Raw genomic sequence first — 15,955 nt, forward strand, 5'->3', positions numbered from 1 at the left:
ATGGGGAAGAGACAGAACAAGGAAGGGCACTCCAGGCTGAGGAGATAACATGGGAGGGCACAGAGGTAGGAAACACACGATGCACATCAAGGACTGGCAGTAGTATGGGCTTCTAGAATGAAGAAATAAGAGGGAGAATGCCAGGAAAGGAAGATGGATGGGTGGGTCGAGGTCTTACTCTAGCTTGCACCAGAAGCCAGGGGAATAGATAAACATGTTTAGAGAGAAATTAAAAAAAAGAAGGGTGGAAGGATGATAGAGCCAAATGAAACTAATACATAAAAGAAACAAACTGGCAGAAAATTTTGAGAAAGAATAGTCAGAAAAGTAAGAGATGAACCAAATGTAGGTGTTGTGATAAATCCAGACTGAAGAACTTCAAGAAGGGAGTGATTCATGAAGTTAAGCAAGTGCTTCAACAAGATCAAGGTGAAAAGTGCCCGTTTGATTTCACAGGAAACAATGACATTTTTTCAGTGCCGTTTTAATGGGGGGTGATGGAAGTGGGATTAAGCACGAATGGAATGTGAAAAAGTGAAGACTAAGAGCAGACCTTTATAAGAGGTTGGCTAGGAAGTGGAGGACTACAGTTAGAGAGCGACGTCTGGCTGGGGGAAATTTTTTAAATGGAAGATGTGAATATATTTATACGTCATGGAAAAGGAGAGGAACAACTAGGATGAGGGAAAGGAGAAAAAGAAAGAAGGAAGGGAAACAAAATATATATGTATATAAAAGGACAGCTGGGATAACTGTATTACTTATGTCTAATGGTTTATTGAAAGGAACACTTAATGCTTAATTTTTTTGACCAATTTCGCATGCTTATATCTGGTAATTTGAACAACTAATTTGAAGACAATAATATGCAATATAACAACCATTGGTGAATTCCTACCATCTTTGTAGTGAAACTTTGCATCATTTCTAGTGTTTTTTTTTTTTCTTAATTCTCTTTAATGGTTTGATCAGTCTTGTGTTCTTACATCTTATCATCTGAGCAACTTCGTTGAAGATAACAATATGTAGTATAACAACCACTCACCCTATCATTTTGTTCTGAACCCCTGCATCATTTTTATTGTTTTTGCTTTGTTTAGTTTTCATCTATGCTATTGGTATTTTGCTGTTTTTTTTATTCTCTTTAAAAGAAAAAAAGGACATTATGGAAAGAAACTAAAATATGTGGGAAAAGATACCTTTTTAAGCAGAATCTCAGAAGATGGAATCATAAGCGTGATTTATAGGATAATCTTCGAGAATATGACTGGAAATTTTTTCTTTTGAGGTTGAAAGAGGGCAGACAAATACAACTGTGGGTGATTTTGTAGGTATGGAGAAGGAAATTGACAGGATCATGCCTGCTAGTTTCAATTTTTCCCATGGGGCAGGAGACACAGGGCTCTGCTGAAAGCACAGATGAGAGAAAAGGCTGGAAAAGCATAGTGAAGGTTTAGGACAAGAAAGGGTCATGAGGGCTATGTAAAAGAGCTGTTACAGGTGGACTGACGGCCTGCTACAACTGGAGTCTAATTTTGTAAAAACGCTTGACCATCATAGTATTATAACCCCCCCTCATCAGTTCTGTATGTTGGGGGTAAAGACAGGAGGGAAAACTGTAATAGTGATTCAGAGTTTTATGGCAAGTGGGCTGAGAAAGACAAGGATGTAATGAGACTGAATATCCTGGAAAGAAAGTGATTATGCTTAGAACTCAGATTATTTAGAGAAGAAAGCAGGTCTATGAACTGCTTATAGCTTAGGGAAAGAATGAAGGGAGCAACTGACTGAACATTTTGATTTGTGTCGTTACTAACAAGAGTACAGCCAATTGTGGTGGAACGTGCCTGTCATCCCAGCACTCTAGGAGGCTGAGGCAGGAGGATTCTCAGTTTGAGCACCAGTAAGAAACTTAGTGACAGAGATAAAAAGAGAGATACACACAGAGGGTACAGAGTGAGGGGAGAGGAGAGAGAGGGGAGGGGAGAAGGAAGATGGGAGAGGGGAGAGGGAGCGCCTGGGGATGTAATCAGTGGGAAGGCCCTGGGTTCAATCCCTAGTTAAGAAAAATAGCAAAAAAATCAAAACACAAAAGTAGTGGAATAAAGACTATGGTTGTTTTCACGGAGGTAATTTTGGTTTTAGGATTTCAAAGGTGGAAAATTTCTGAGTGATGACAAGATCCAGAGGGAGTAACGAAGGTTAAGAAGAAGTAAAGGTCCTCAGCATTCAGAAGGCACAAGAATGAGGCAGACGGGGGGCGGGTGCTGGGGATTTAGCTCAGCGGCAAAAGCGCCTGCCTGGCAAGCGCAAGGTCGTGAGTTCGGTTCCCGGTACCGGAGAAAAACCAAAAAAAAAAAAAAGAATGAGGCAGACCGATTCTTAACAATGACGCTGAAGTTTCTTAGCATGAATGTAGATAGAATAGAGGAGGACACAATTAGGTGTCTGAAATTCATACTACTCAGAGGGCACTGCTCAGGAGATCAGCAGGAATCATTAAAAAGGAAAATAAAGCTGGGTGATACAAACCTTAAAGGAGCAAAGGACTTTACATGGATGCAGACAGTAGGAAGGCACTGATGTGGAAACGAAAGAGCTCTGTGTCTTATTTTATGGGTACTGAGAGAAAGGCTAGTGTGCCACAGGCAGCTGGTAGAGAAGTGTCCCTGGTCAGTTTACGCTGTGACTAAACTCTGCACGTGATGCATTCAGTGCAGAAGTTGGGGATAGACACAAGGTATTAACAATGGAAGGAAGGTTCCAGAAAGCAAATGGAAAAGAGCTGAGATCAGAAAGAAGTGGAGGCGGGAATGACTGGGAGACAGGAAGCACAGAATTGTACAGAAGAGGACAGGTCACTGATGGAGCTTACTCACTCCTCCATGGAGAAATTACAAGCAATGAAATAAAAAGCTTCATGTTTAGTTTTAGCTGTAACTAACTGAAAGATATAAACACAGGCTGAGATGCACACCAATTCATATAACATGTACATAGACATAGTTCTGAATAAAGTCATGGTCATATAAATATGAACACACAGATATGCTCACAAAAGTACACATAAGAAATAAGGGAGTATCAAAGAAGAACAGAATGAAGCTGAGAAGAAAAAAGAAGAGGTACTATTCATCTCTGAAAGAGACCAAAGAAAGCATCTGTAAGTGAAATGGTAAAGGTAGAAGTAGATGGGGGAGAGGGATGAAAAGTCGGGGTGAATAAAGTGGAATAAAGAACTGAGAGAAAGTGGCAAGAAGGTGGAACTGAATAATAATTACACAGTCAGAAAATTATCCCTAATTTTAATAGAAAATCTGCCCCTTGGGTCTTTCACTAACTGCTTTAAGTTCCTACCTGACTGATTTCCTGCATGAGGTAGTTTCAAGTTGCTAAAGGAGAGCTGTCATGTGTCTTATTTTTCCACACTAATACTTCCAATTCTTCAGATGGCTTTGTATATGAAAGTTACAGATACCTTATCATCATTCATTATTCTCTGTGCAAGTTCTCCAGCATGCCTGGTGTCTTTAAAATATTGACCCCCATAGAAGTCTGACCCGCATATAATTATCCAAAGGAAAGAGGAGCCTATCTTTCCCTTGCTCTGGAAATTTACACTGAGCTGTGGCAAATGATTCATCCACTAATACTCCAGTCTGCTTTGCCTGTAAAGTCCAGCCAGGCCTTTCCTTTTTTTGGACAGATGCAATTAATATTTCTGTATTGGTTACTTTTGCACGGTAAACCACCCAAAAGTTAGTGGCTTGAAACAACAGCCACTTTATTTAATCATGTCAATTTCGGCTTGGCTCGGCTGGGCAGTCTGGCTGCCAGTCTTGCCTGGAATCACCCGTGCAGCCGTACTCATCTGGAGCTGGAGGGTCATATGCGTTATGGTTCTGCCTTCTGGCCGGGGCTCTCGCTTTAAGTGGTATCTTATTTTCAAGTAAAGTAGTCCAGATTTGCCAACACACTGAGTACAGGTTAGGAAGAGGAAAATACTGAAATCAGTGACGTCTCTCAAGCCCCTGTTCAGAAGCTGTAAAATATCACTTTTTTTTTTAATTGGTCAAAGTGAGTCACAACCAGCGTAGATTCAAATGGTGGAGAAAGAGAATTTTTTGTCTTGACGGAAGCAGCTGCAAACATTTGTGCTCTGTTTGTTCCACTAGAGAACTGATCATAAATGTAAGACTTTTCTGTCAGATTTCCTTGGTGAATGCAGCACATTTTCCCAGCAATTAATATCGTTTGATATCCTAAATTTGTGTATCACTTTTGTGTACTATAAGTCTATCTTTCATGTTCTTAAACGGAAGTATTGAGAAAAATAGGAAAGAAATTTGAGAAAAAATTGTTGAACTGGTAAGAACCAAGGATAAGGTTAGTGCCAACCCTGGAGAGTATATGTATGACTATTTAACTAGCTATGGTTTCTCTGAATTATGTAATCATTTTTGGATCTTGCTCACAAGGATATTTTTGTCTGTCACATGACTTCTGAAATCAGGATGTAATAGAGTTTGTCAGACACGGTGGCACATCCCTATAATCTCAGCACGCAGTGGGCTGAGGCTGTGAGTTCAAGGACACTGTGAGATCACGTCGCCAAAAAGATTTCTATTAGATTTGTATTATTTCTCCTTATCAACCTCACTTAAAAATTAGAACATGAAGAATTACAGCTATACTGTATTTCCTTCCTTATAGTATCTCTAACATAATTTTAAGCTTCTGATTTTAAAAGAGTAACTTTGGATAACTGTACACAGGCCTTACTTAAGACTGTAAAATACACGTCTAGATTGTCTGTTGGATTCTACCTAGGCTATGGCAAAAGCAGTAGAGTGGTTGCTACTATTAGGAAAGTACTGTACTTAACAGAACTTAACAGAAGATAATGGAACTATTTTGCTTAAGCTCCTAATTTAACATTACAAGGTGACTGAAATAAAGAATAAATTAAGAACAAGTTATACTTTTCTTAGGTCTTTCACTTTGCCAATCAGAAGATGTTTAAATCATATGTAAGATTTCCAAGCAAAATGAACACTACTAACAAGCCTGTGAGGCCCCACAAGGGTAGGGACAATGCATAGTTTAGTTTTTTTTTTTGTTTTTTTTTTTTTGTTTGGTTTTTGTTTTTTTTCCGGTACCGGGAATCAAACTCATGACCTTGCGCTTGCCAGGCAGGCGCTGTGCCACTGAGCTAAATCCCCAGCCCCGACAATGCATAGTTTGTTCATCATTGAATATTTGGTAACTAGTAGAACAGGCCTTCAAAAATCAGTAGGATACTGTTTATGAATATAAATAATTCATATATAATTATAACAAGCTGGGAATAAAGGCAATTCTTATTTACATTCTAAAGTAATACATTGAAATTTAGATGATCACCCCTAAAAGTAGGTTTCAAAAATTTAAAAAGTCCACTTCTCAGCGTAACAATTTATAGTAAATATTTTTATTTAGTTAACAGTCTTTGTAGAGGAGCCATAAATGACAGTTATTGGAAGAGGACAGATTTCTTCCATTTTCAGTGGAGGGAGCTGTGAGGCTTGGCGGGAAAGAGATGAAATTCTATTCTGAGAACAAAGTCAAGGTTATTCTGCATGAGGAGAAATTTAGCTAATGTGATAGAAGTTACTGATTCTGAAAACCAGCATCATCAGTTCTTTGTGATTTCACAATTTATCTGGGGAGGGAGGTAGCAAGGGAGGGAAGGAGAGACAGAGAGAGAGGGAGAGAGGAGCAGGGAGGGGGGAGGCAAGGAGGGAGGGAGACAGAAAGAAGGAATTGCCATGGTCTGCGCTGCTTACACATCTTGTGTGAGTCAAAGGATCAGGGTCAACACTAGACAGGCATAAAAAGGATGTGAGAAGAGCAAACTAAGAATGTTTTTAACTATTCTACTTAAAATTCTTTTGATTTCTAAGAATGGAAAGAGTGTATATAAATGATATTCTTTTTGAAAGGCTGTTGATTAGTGGAAATGTTCCTCTTTTTTTCCTTATTCTGGTGTTTTTATTTTGCTCCCTAACTTTTAGGACCATGGTGGTGAACCTATGGCAAGTGTTGTTTTTAAAACAAAAGATGTTAATGTACGAGTGGTTTCACTAAAACTAAAACCTCACCATTCACATTTAACTGCAGGGCTGGCACTTAGCTATAAATAAGCGGGGTTTGGGTTGCAGTTTGGGCCCTTCGTTTCAAAAAGTTTCGCCATCACTGTTTTAGGACAAACCATAATGAGTATTTGCTTAAGATATCTGAAGCCTCATAGAAAAAAATTTTTTTTCTTAGCCTGAAATGGACTGTTTGTTGTATCACTGTTTTATTTAAAATGTGTCCATTTTTATAGTGGTTTGTTAAAAATTAAGTGACAACTTATTTCCTTCTTAAATATTGTTTTTCAAAGTGCTCAATTATATTGTCCTGAAGTCTTTTCCCTTATGGAGAATTCACCCTTGGTTTCAAGGTAAGTATACAATAGGCAGGAGTATAATTAATGACAGTTTTAGGCATTTGGGGGTCAGTGCTTCTTTCTGGTAGTTTAAAATATAAAGAGAGACCCACCTTTCTAAAACATCAAAATTTAGTTCAATTACATAACCATGAAAAGGCAGTCTCTAAACAAAAACTATGCTTTATTTAATCATGATTGCCATCACAACAACATATAAAGGAAAATGTTATAAATGCTTATACCACATATATGGCAGAATGAAACAGATTTATATTTTTAACCTCAAAAATAAAGTCCATTCCAAACATTTTTAGTACTTTACAGATAAAGCATTCTAAATGCATAGAGACTAGGATCTTAAACTAAGTTTCATTTTTCTTTGATTTTTTATAGGCCACTTGTAAATGCAATTTCCATTCTTTAATATCCATTCACTTCAAAGTTAATACTTTTTGAGTAATACCGATGATTTGAAATTAAATCAGATACATCTTTCTTTCATGTGTTAAAGTGTTAGTACTAAGGATTAATGAGCTTTATTCTCAGTACCTGGATTATTCTTTAGTGATCAAGTTAGTGACACAGGAACACATTAACTCTCTACAAATGACAGAACAATATTTACTGCACTGCATTAAGGGCTGACAATAATCTTCAATGTGAATTATACCTACATTCAAATTTATTTACAATGAGTAGTTTATCCATACGATTTTAGAGCTAGAGCATTTGTACTGTTAACAATACCTATAGCAGCAAAGATAATAAAGCTTCCTATATTTATAGTTACTAGGATTTACAGAATTCCAGAGGACATTATGTAAAGCTGGTGAAAATTATTCTTTTGTCTTAATTGGTAAGCAATTTCTATCTAGATGTAAAAAGAACAGCCTCAAACTCTCCTCCCGAGAAAATCCTTAAGGATTTTTCTATATCACACATACTGTTTTTTGTAAGAGCCTGGCTGTAACTCAAGATTCTAGTGTAGAGGATTTTCCAGTGCTATACAAAGCATGATATATGAACACTGCAATTTCTTGTACTTTTCTTAGATTAGTTTAGGTTTGGGTAATATGCAGTGTCTATCTTGGTTTGTGTTTTTCTATTCCTTTGAGTAAGTCACCTAGACAACATTAATGAATAGTTGCTGTAAATCTTTGCTAATTGCCTATTCCATCCTGTGCTTTTTAAATTAACACAATTGGTAAAATTCTCCCTACAGCTGCTGTCAGCTGCTTATATCTGGACTTTTAAATATTCAGACACCAAGCTGGTTCAGACAATTCTTCTCAATCTGAATGCCATCAGCTCAGGAACTGCTCCAATGTTTGCCCAGTGGAGGAGTTACATATTGCCTTTTGAGGAATGACACCTCAAACCGCAGCCTTGACATTTGGCCTATCTTTGAATGGCTTGAGATACAGCTCTTAAAAATAATCTTTATGATTCAGAGTAACTTTGGACATTCTGACTTTTAGCACTAAACTCCACAGAAAGAGTTTAATTATGTGGGAAATGGGGTTATATAATCTAAATTGCTATCATTCCAGAGAAATTCTCATGGGTATTTCTATTATTCCCATAGAAGAATCTGTAGAAGCCTTTCTCTTCTTTGGCAGTTCAGTTTCTAGAAGCCAATTTTGATGAATTTTATATCTGCCACCTGGCAGTACTGTTCTTAAACTCAACTTAATATTTTTTCTCATAAGTTTGTAAGTTAGGGCTACACAAAAAGAAAATGAAATTGGTTCTTAACGCAGAACTAAAGACATACTATTAATGGCACCGTGTTGCTCTAATCTCTTAGGCAGAAAACCTTAAAATACTGACTTCTTTACCCTTCAAATCTTTGGTCACTGCATCAGATTTTCTCTAGTGTTTCTTAGAGGAGTCTCTTCTACTCTCAGAGCTACCAGCTGACAGCAGCACGCCAGCTGTCCATCTTACATTGTTATGATCACTCTTTAGCTAGTACTTTTCCTCTACCATCAACCCGTGTCAATCAATCATCTGATGCTAAGGGACCGACTGATGTTCCTAAAATGCTATCCTCACTAAGCAATCACTGTTGCTTTAAAAATTCAGTTTTGATTTTTTTTTCCCCTGTGACATGAAAGCTAAACATCTTTGCATACATTGAAGGCTGTCAATAATACAGCTAAGCCTTGCCTATCTGAGGCTATTCCACCAGAACCTCCACCCCTGTCAGCTAATTTCTGACATCTTCTCTCAAGTTATGGGCACACTTGAACCTCTGCCTCACTTATGCTGCTGCTCTCCCCTCTACTAACCTCTTTTCTTTCCTTCCTGCTCATTTCTATCTCACCCGAGATATTTATATCTCTTTCCAGAGCCAAATTTATTTTTCTTGGAGTCTTTTTTTCTCTTGTGTTATCTGCACTGGACAACAAACAGATTATTCTGTACCAGTCTATTCTGTGAGTGAATGTGGCAGAAAATATATTACTACTAGATTCTCTTTAATCATGATTTCACTTGCAGGAATCTCTGCCCTCCTCAAATATTTAGGTACAGTACAGTTATGTTCAGTGTAGCAGTATTTGGCAAAAACGAATCTAAATACCGATGCTACAAACTTCTTTGGGCAAGGGAAGTGTGAGATTCCTTTAATACATCTCATCAAGTTTAATACAGTGCTAATATAGAATGCAGTGTTTTTGATGAGCTGTCTTTCTCAATATCTTGTCATAATAATAACAGAGATGAAAATAAAACCCAAATTTATTGCTTTTCTTTTTCTTGTGCTGGTCCACATCTTCCACTAACTCCCTTCTTTTCAAAAAGTGCTAAGATATTCTTAATTCCAGACAGCAAGGAGTCAGCCAAAGCAAGAACCTTTCGTCCTTCTGCTTGCCATGCGACAGCCTGCAGAAAAGTGCTGCAAACTGCAAGCAACCCACGGGAAGAGCTCATCTTATTCAGAATCGTCATCGTTTTGCCAGACAACCCTTCCAAATGGTAGTGCTTGTCTCGCTATATTCATATACCCAAACATGTAAGTAATTCGCCTTCATTTGTCAACAGTGCCGGTCCACTATGTCGACCTGCTTACTGAGAAGAGAAGACTTACTATCCTTGAAGCAAGTTACCGACTTTTCTAACCTTTCTCAATCCACTCAGATACTGCTGGACAGTGCTTTGATGGGAAACACACTCTGCCCCTTCTGCCTACCCATTATTCTGCTCTGGTATAGACCAGTATCTTTAAAGGTTATAAAAAAGACATTAAAATATAGGCAAGTATAGGAATTCCTGAATAATTTTTCTTAGTAATTGTAGCATACACACACATACATATATGTATTATAGTTTAAAATCTATAGACATTCTTACCATAGAAACTTTTTTATGATAGTATGTTTTATAATTAGAGACAAATACAATATTTAGTATAAGAAGCTTTTACTCTATTTTTCTTTTCCATATATTGAAAGGGAGTTCAAAAATCTGCAGCTTCTTAATGGTATTTTTATACATAGCCTAATTGTGTTCCCTCCCTCCCTCTTTCCCTCCCTCTGTCCTTTCCTTCCTTTTCCCCTTCCTCCCTTCCTCCTTTCCTTCCTTTCTCTCCTCCTCCCTCCCCCTTCTGTCCTTTCTTCCTCCCTTCCTTTCTTCCTTCCTTCCCTCCTTCATCCCTCTCTCCCTCTCCACCCTCCTTTTTTGTGTTAGGGATCGAACCCAGGGCTTTGCATACACTAATCACACTCTCTATCACAGAGCTACATCCCTAGCCCCTATTTTTCCAGTTGATAGAAACCTTTTCTAACAATTGTAATTACTCTTTCACACACAACAATTTCACTTCCATAAATCTGTGCCGTCTGTAATAACTGCAGATATATACAAATATCTACCTGCAAGCATGTTCGCTGCAATGGTATTTCAAAACAACTAAGTAAGCAGTAACAATAAATTAGTTAAATAAGTTACAGTGCCACTATACAAGAGATTTAAAGCCCTTTAAATTATTTAGTGAAAGAATATACACAATGAAAGAAATACATTATTTTTCAAAGATGTCATAATAGATGATACAATTAGTTTATAAAATTATGTGTAGTGTAGGAAAACATTTTATAAACACATCAAGTTGCTTACTACATTTTAAAATCTAAGATTAATTTGTATTGCTTTAGTAATCTGAAAAATATACATAGTAAATTATGTAAGTATTTCTATATGTTTAGCCTATCAAAAAGTTATTTGACATTTCTCTAAGAAAATTTATAGGGGACTAGGAATAGCTCCTGAGACACAGGAGGGGTCCTGAACAGGTGGCCCTATAACTATTAAAACTAAAAAGCAAGCATGTATTTAAAAGAGAAAAATGGAACCATTTCCCCCTCTTCTCATTCTCCCTTAATTTTTGCTGATCTTCCCACAGGTTTGGGGGTCTTACAAACCTGAGAAAAAAGATGAGATTTAAAATTTATATATGGCTGTAGGATTTCTGTGAAGTTAGGTTTTATAATTTTACTTCTTAATAGCTAGAAATTCCCCCAAAAAATAAATTAAAGGACACATGGTTCACAGATATGAAAGAGCTACTTACTTCATTTTTTAAAATAATAAATAAACATTTTACAATTCTTCTAGTTAGTTTTTAGAATATAAAATTATTTGGACTGAAAGAGACAGGTTTCCTTTTATAGTCAAGGCTGTCTCAGGTGCTTTGCTTTAATCTCCCACACCCAAGCGAAGTCAGTCTAGTATCAGAGGGTTCAGACCGCTCATCCTTTTTGATCCTGTTTGTTTTATCCTTGGAGGATGTTTGCTTTGGAAGAGGAGGTTTATGGCTGAAGAACTATGACTAAATAGCTTATTTGCTAAGATAAACCAATCTGAATTGGCATTAAAGTATCAAAACTATTATCTTCTGGACTTCTAATTAATAAAAACAACTCCTTGTTTAAAGAAAACAGTACACAAAGATCATTTACAATTTGAATGCTTTTTAGGTAGTCATACATAATAATAAAAATACACCTTAAAGAAACTCAAAAGAAGGCAAGCTCCCTCATTTATCCTCATTTATCATAAAATAACACAATGTTACAAATAAACCTAACACTGTAAAAGAAATAAAAAATGGTTTAAAAAAACACAAGGGAAGTTATAAACAGCAAAAAAAATCCTTACAGTATATATAATAAAAACTACTTTATTTACTATTCCAGGAGTGCTTACAAATCCATAAAAATTAATTCACAGTCCATTACAAAAATGGAAAAAGGTCATCAACAGGTAGCACACATAAAAAGGAAAATGTGTCACCAATATGAATATAAAAATGCTTAACCTTATTCTTAAAGAAATTCATACTAAAATGAGACACAATATTTCATCTGTCAGACTAGAAGGTTAGCTACTTACTACACAGGGTGCAGGCTTGGGGAAGTAAGCATTTTTACAGATTACAAGTTGTTTGTATGAGTTTTAAAAAACACAAAGAAAATTTGGGAATATTTACAATTTAAAAACATTATTTGAATCTTAAAATTTCATTTTTCAGGATTTCTCAGAATTTATCCTCTACAGCAATCAAAAGAAGTATACAAAAATATGTTTGAGGAAGGCTGTTCACTTATAACATCACTTGTAATAGTAAATTTAAAAAATTCAAAGTTCTTTTTTTGCACAACTTGCACTCTAGTCTATAAAAAGTATATAGTCAGAAAAACTGTTTTCCAGATTCAAATTATACTTTTTGTTTTATTTTGGCTTTGGTGTTGGGATTGAACCCAGTGTTGTAAAGGCTAAACACACAACCTACCATTGAGCTACCACCTCCCACATGCTTCATATTATCCGCTTACAATATTGCACTGTATACTGATCAGAAGTTAAAAATCAGAGCTTGTAGCTTGGAAAGTTTCTAGATGTGACGGTTAATCTTGACTGTCTCTACCTGATCGGCTTGAGGGAGGCCTAAGAGATTAGTAAAACACACTCTGGGTGTGTCTGGGTGTGTCTTGGGGGTGTGACCTTGGGGATTATAGCAGGTCCCTGGCTCCTTTCACTCTGGCTCTGTCCTGATCTGTGTTTCTTGGCTGCCATGAAGTAAGTTTTCTTCCACCACGAAGTTTCTGCCTTGGAGCCAGCCCACCACGAAACGAGACTTCCGAAGCTGTGAGGTGCAACAAGCCTTTCCTCCTCTGTGCTGTGTATGACAAGCATTTTGTGTATCAGGCATTTTGGTATAGCAACACAAAGGTGGCTAATACACAAGGGAAGCTGATAACTTTGAAGAGACTGAAACTGCAATCTTTTTTTCCCTAGCACTATGAAGATACACACATTTGCCTTTATGTTTGTTGAGTGCTTAAGTATAAATTATTACTTGTGAATAGGTGAAGCACTTCACAAAAATAGGGATTATACTCACCAAATTGGGAAGAATGAAGTTGTGGGGTGGGGTCAAAATACCTTTGTTTGGGGTTCAATGAGAACTGAAGGTTCTAAATAATTTTTAACTATATCAGTATCTTGTGTTCTCTTTTAGTAGCACATCCCTATTTTTGGCTATAATAAAAAATACTATATAGGTTAAGGCCTATAATAAAAAGATCTCTTTCTTATTTTGTGTGGGGCAAGCACTCCACCACTGAGCCATACATCAGGCTTTCTAAGGACATCTTTTGCAGAGAAAATTACAAATCCATCTTTCAGATCAAGTCTCTAATTTGTTGGCATTTGGCTTTTTTATGTGGCCCAACTGAGTTGGTTATGCACCTTATTAAAAATAAAACTTAACTTCTGAGGTCCTGGAGAAAAATTAACAGCCATGAAATAAAGTTTTGGAAAAATGTTGAAACACTAGAAGATCCAGCTTTCAAGATCATCATAATAAACTTGGCCTGGTCTATAAGGTTACTAAGCTAGGTGTGATGGCGCACACCTGTGATCCCAGCACCTGAGAGGGTGACACAGGAGGATCACTGTGAGTTCGAGGCCAGCCTGGGATACCTAAGCAAGTTAAAAGTCAGCCTGAATTACACAGCAAGACGCTGTCTGAAAAAAAAAATTATCATAAAAGTTACTACATCAACCACATAAAGTACTATATAAACTACTACCCTAACCAGAGGAGGCTTGATAGGAGCTCAGAGAGGCTACATTTTGTTATTACAATTTATGTTCTAGAAATGCACCTGAGCTGAGGTTTGCCCTACAGAATCCAGGTGGTGTGACTTCAAAGATGTTGGCTTCTGTAGTCCAGGCTACTGTCCAGGCTATGAGCTCCGGCCCACTTCATCTGCCCCCACCCCAATAACTTCTGCAGTAAACAAGATGAAATAACTTCTTAAGCCTAAGCATGTAGGTGTGCAAGTCAGCATTTGAACCAGGGGCTGGAATGGTCTTTCCTGTACTCTGGCACATACAAACAAAAGGAGATTATGATGATGAAGTTGTTCAACATGAAGTGAGAGTGTTTATCACAAAGAAAGAACAACTGACATTGTAGGTCCAGAAATAGACTATATTGAAGAAAGACTATCCCATGAGACAGCCTTCTGTAATTCAAACATCAAAGGAGCTTGTGGCTGCAGAGAAAACTTTTAATATCTGAAACTTCGGGACTCCTCTGGCTGTAAACTCCAGGAAAGTTCAGGGAAACACTGGAGTTTAATGAGGACATCGTGTGACTGTCACGTAATGAAGGTTTAGAATATGTGGTAGCCTTGTGGAGAAAATAAACTGGTCCATTTTGAAAATGAAGCCAGTGAGTTAGATGCCAGAAGAAATGGCATTTGTATTCTCTGTAGTGGACAGAAAATGAGAAGCCATTGCCCTTGCTGGATCATTGTTCTATAAAGAAAAAAAATCCTGCCCGGTACTTCACTCTCTTGCATCCTTTCCGTTAGAACCAGTTTCATGAAAACTGCCTTCCCGCTAAGAGTGCAGGAAATGGGCTAACAGGTGTGCGCTCATTAGATCTCTACTGGATGGCCTCAACGTATGTCTCCCTGGCATTTTCCCAACTAGATTGGTGGCTTCTAAAATTCAGAGGCAAGCAACCCTTACTGCTCACACTGATATGCTGGTATATGGCCTTTCTCTCTGTCTTCCTCCCTTCCCCCTTTCCTTCTTTTCTTCCTTCCTTTCAAGACATGTTCTTGATACTTTGCTCCAAGGCTGGCCTCGAATTTATGATCCTCCTGCCTCAGACTCCCAAGTCACTAGAATTACAGGTGTGCAACACTGCATCTAGCTTGGCACGAACTTTTTACATTTTTTTTCAAAATTTCATTGTCAGATACCTAATTTGTGTATGTTTCAATGGTACCAGGTACCAAAAGATGAGAAATATTTCACCTTTAAAAAAAAAAACTCATTTGTTTGGCTGCTCTACAAGTCTCTTCAACATGGAGCTGATGGCTGGACCTGGTAGTGAGCACCTGTAATCCCAGCACTTGGAAGGGAGGAGGACCTGAGGCAGGAGAATTGCTGCACCTTCGAGGCCAGCCTGGGCTACACAGTGAGTGCAAGGCCAGCCTGCACGACGTAGTGAGACCCTGTCCCCAAAACAAAAACAAACAAACAAGAAGGATCTGAGGTAGATCCTTTTAGTTGGAAGGTTTCTTAAAAGCCATGTATCCCACCCATGTGCATCAGTTCTCTTAAGTGAGGAAACATAAAGCCAGGAAAGCTGAAGGGCTTTTGTTGATCCCACTCTTTGGGGCAGAAGAAGCAGTCAGTGAAGGTAAATGGTGGTCTGGTTTCCTCACCTGGTCAACATTTTGATATTGTATTTGTAATTGATGGATACTATTTTTTTTTTTTTTTTTTGGTACTGGGAATCAAACTCAGGACCTTGTGCTTGCCAGGCAGGCACTTGGGCCACTGAGTATATCCCCGCCCCCTTATATTTGTTTTATTTTGAAAGGCGAGAAGCCTGTGATGACTCCTCTGGAGTGCAGCAGTAGTAATGAAGCAGAACATAGGGGTCTTTTTTTAAAAATTCTCAGTACTTGTATACTTTGTGGCTCTTAAGTCCAGATGCGAAAAATTTAAAACTATCTTTGAAAAAACTATAAATTTTAAAACTATATTTTATTTAACCTAACACCAACTTCTCTTTTTAAAGTCCTCCCTTTTGTTGCTTAGTTTATTGATTTTCGAGTTTGACACAGAAACTACTCTGAGACGACATATACACTTTTGTGAAAGCTGATTCTCGTGATTTACACTAGCTACATTCCCTTGTTGTGTTTAGCAAAGAATCTGGACCAAACTGCACGAAAACCTGGAGCACTAATTTTATGTAAATGTTCATGAATTTATCATTAATATAATTGTTGATCCCCTCATAATGTGTATGTAGATGCTGAGTTACTGATTAAAATTTGGCATCTTAAAAATAAAACTCACTGGGCTGGGGATTTAGCTCAGCGGCAAAGCGCCTGCCTGGCAAGCGCAAGGTCGTGAGTTCGGTTCCCGGTACCGGAGAAAAACAAAAAC

General features: G+C 37.6%; 1 protein-coding gene and 1 pseudogene across 1 annotated transcript in view; one reads left to right on the forward strand and one right to left on the reverse strand.

Annotated features, from left to right (window-relative positions):
- Positions 1-15,955, reverse strand: part of Mipol1 (mirror-image polydactyly 1) — a 328,974-nt gene that overhangs the window by 37,389 nt on the left and 275,630 nt on the right. The window lies entirely within an intron of this gene.
- Positions 13,487-14,669, forward strand: LOC102023010 (annotated as a pseudogene).

This window comes from Chinchilla lanigera, unplaced genomic scaffold (assembly GCF_000276665.1).
Source record: "Chinchilla lanigera isolate Chin_1 unplaced genomic scaffold, ChiLan1.0 scaffold00008, whole genome shotgun sequence".
NCBI classification, from domain to species: Eukaryota; Metazoa; Chordata; class Mammalia; order Rodentia; family Chinchillidae; genus Chinchilla; species Chinchilla lanigera.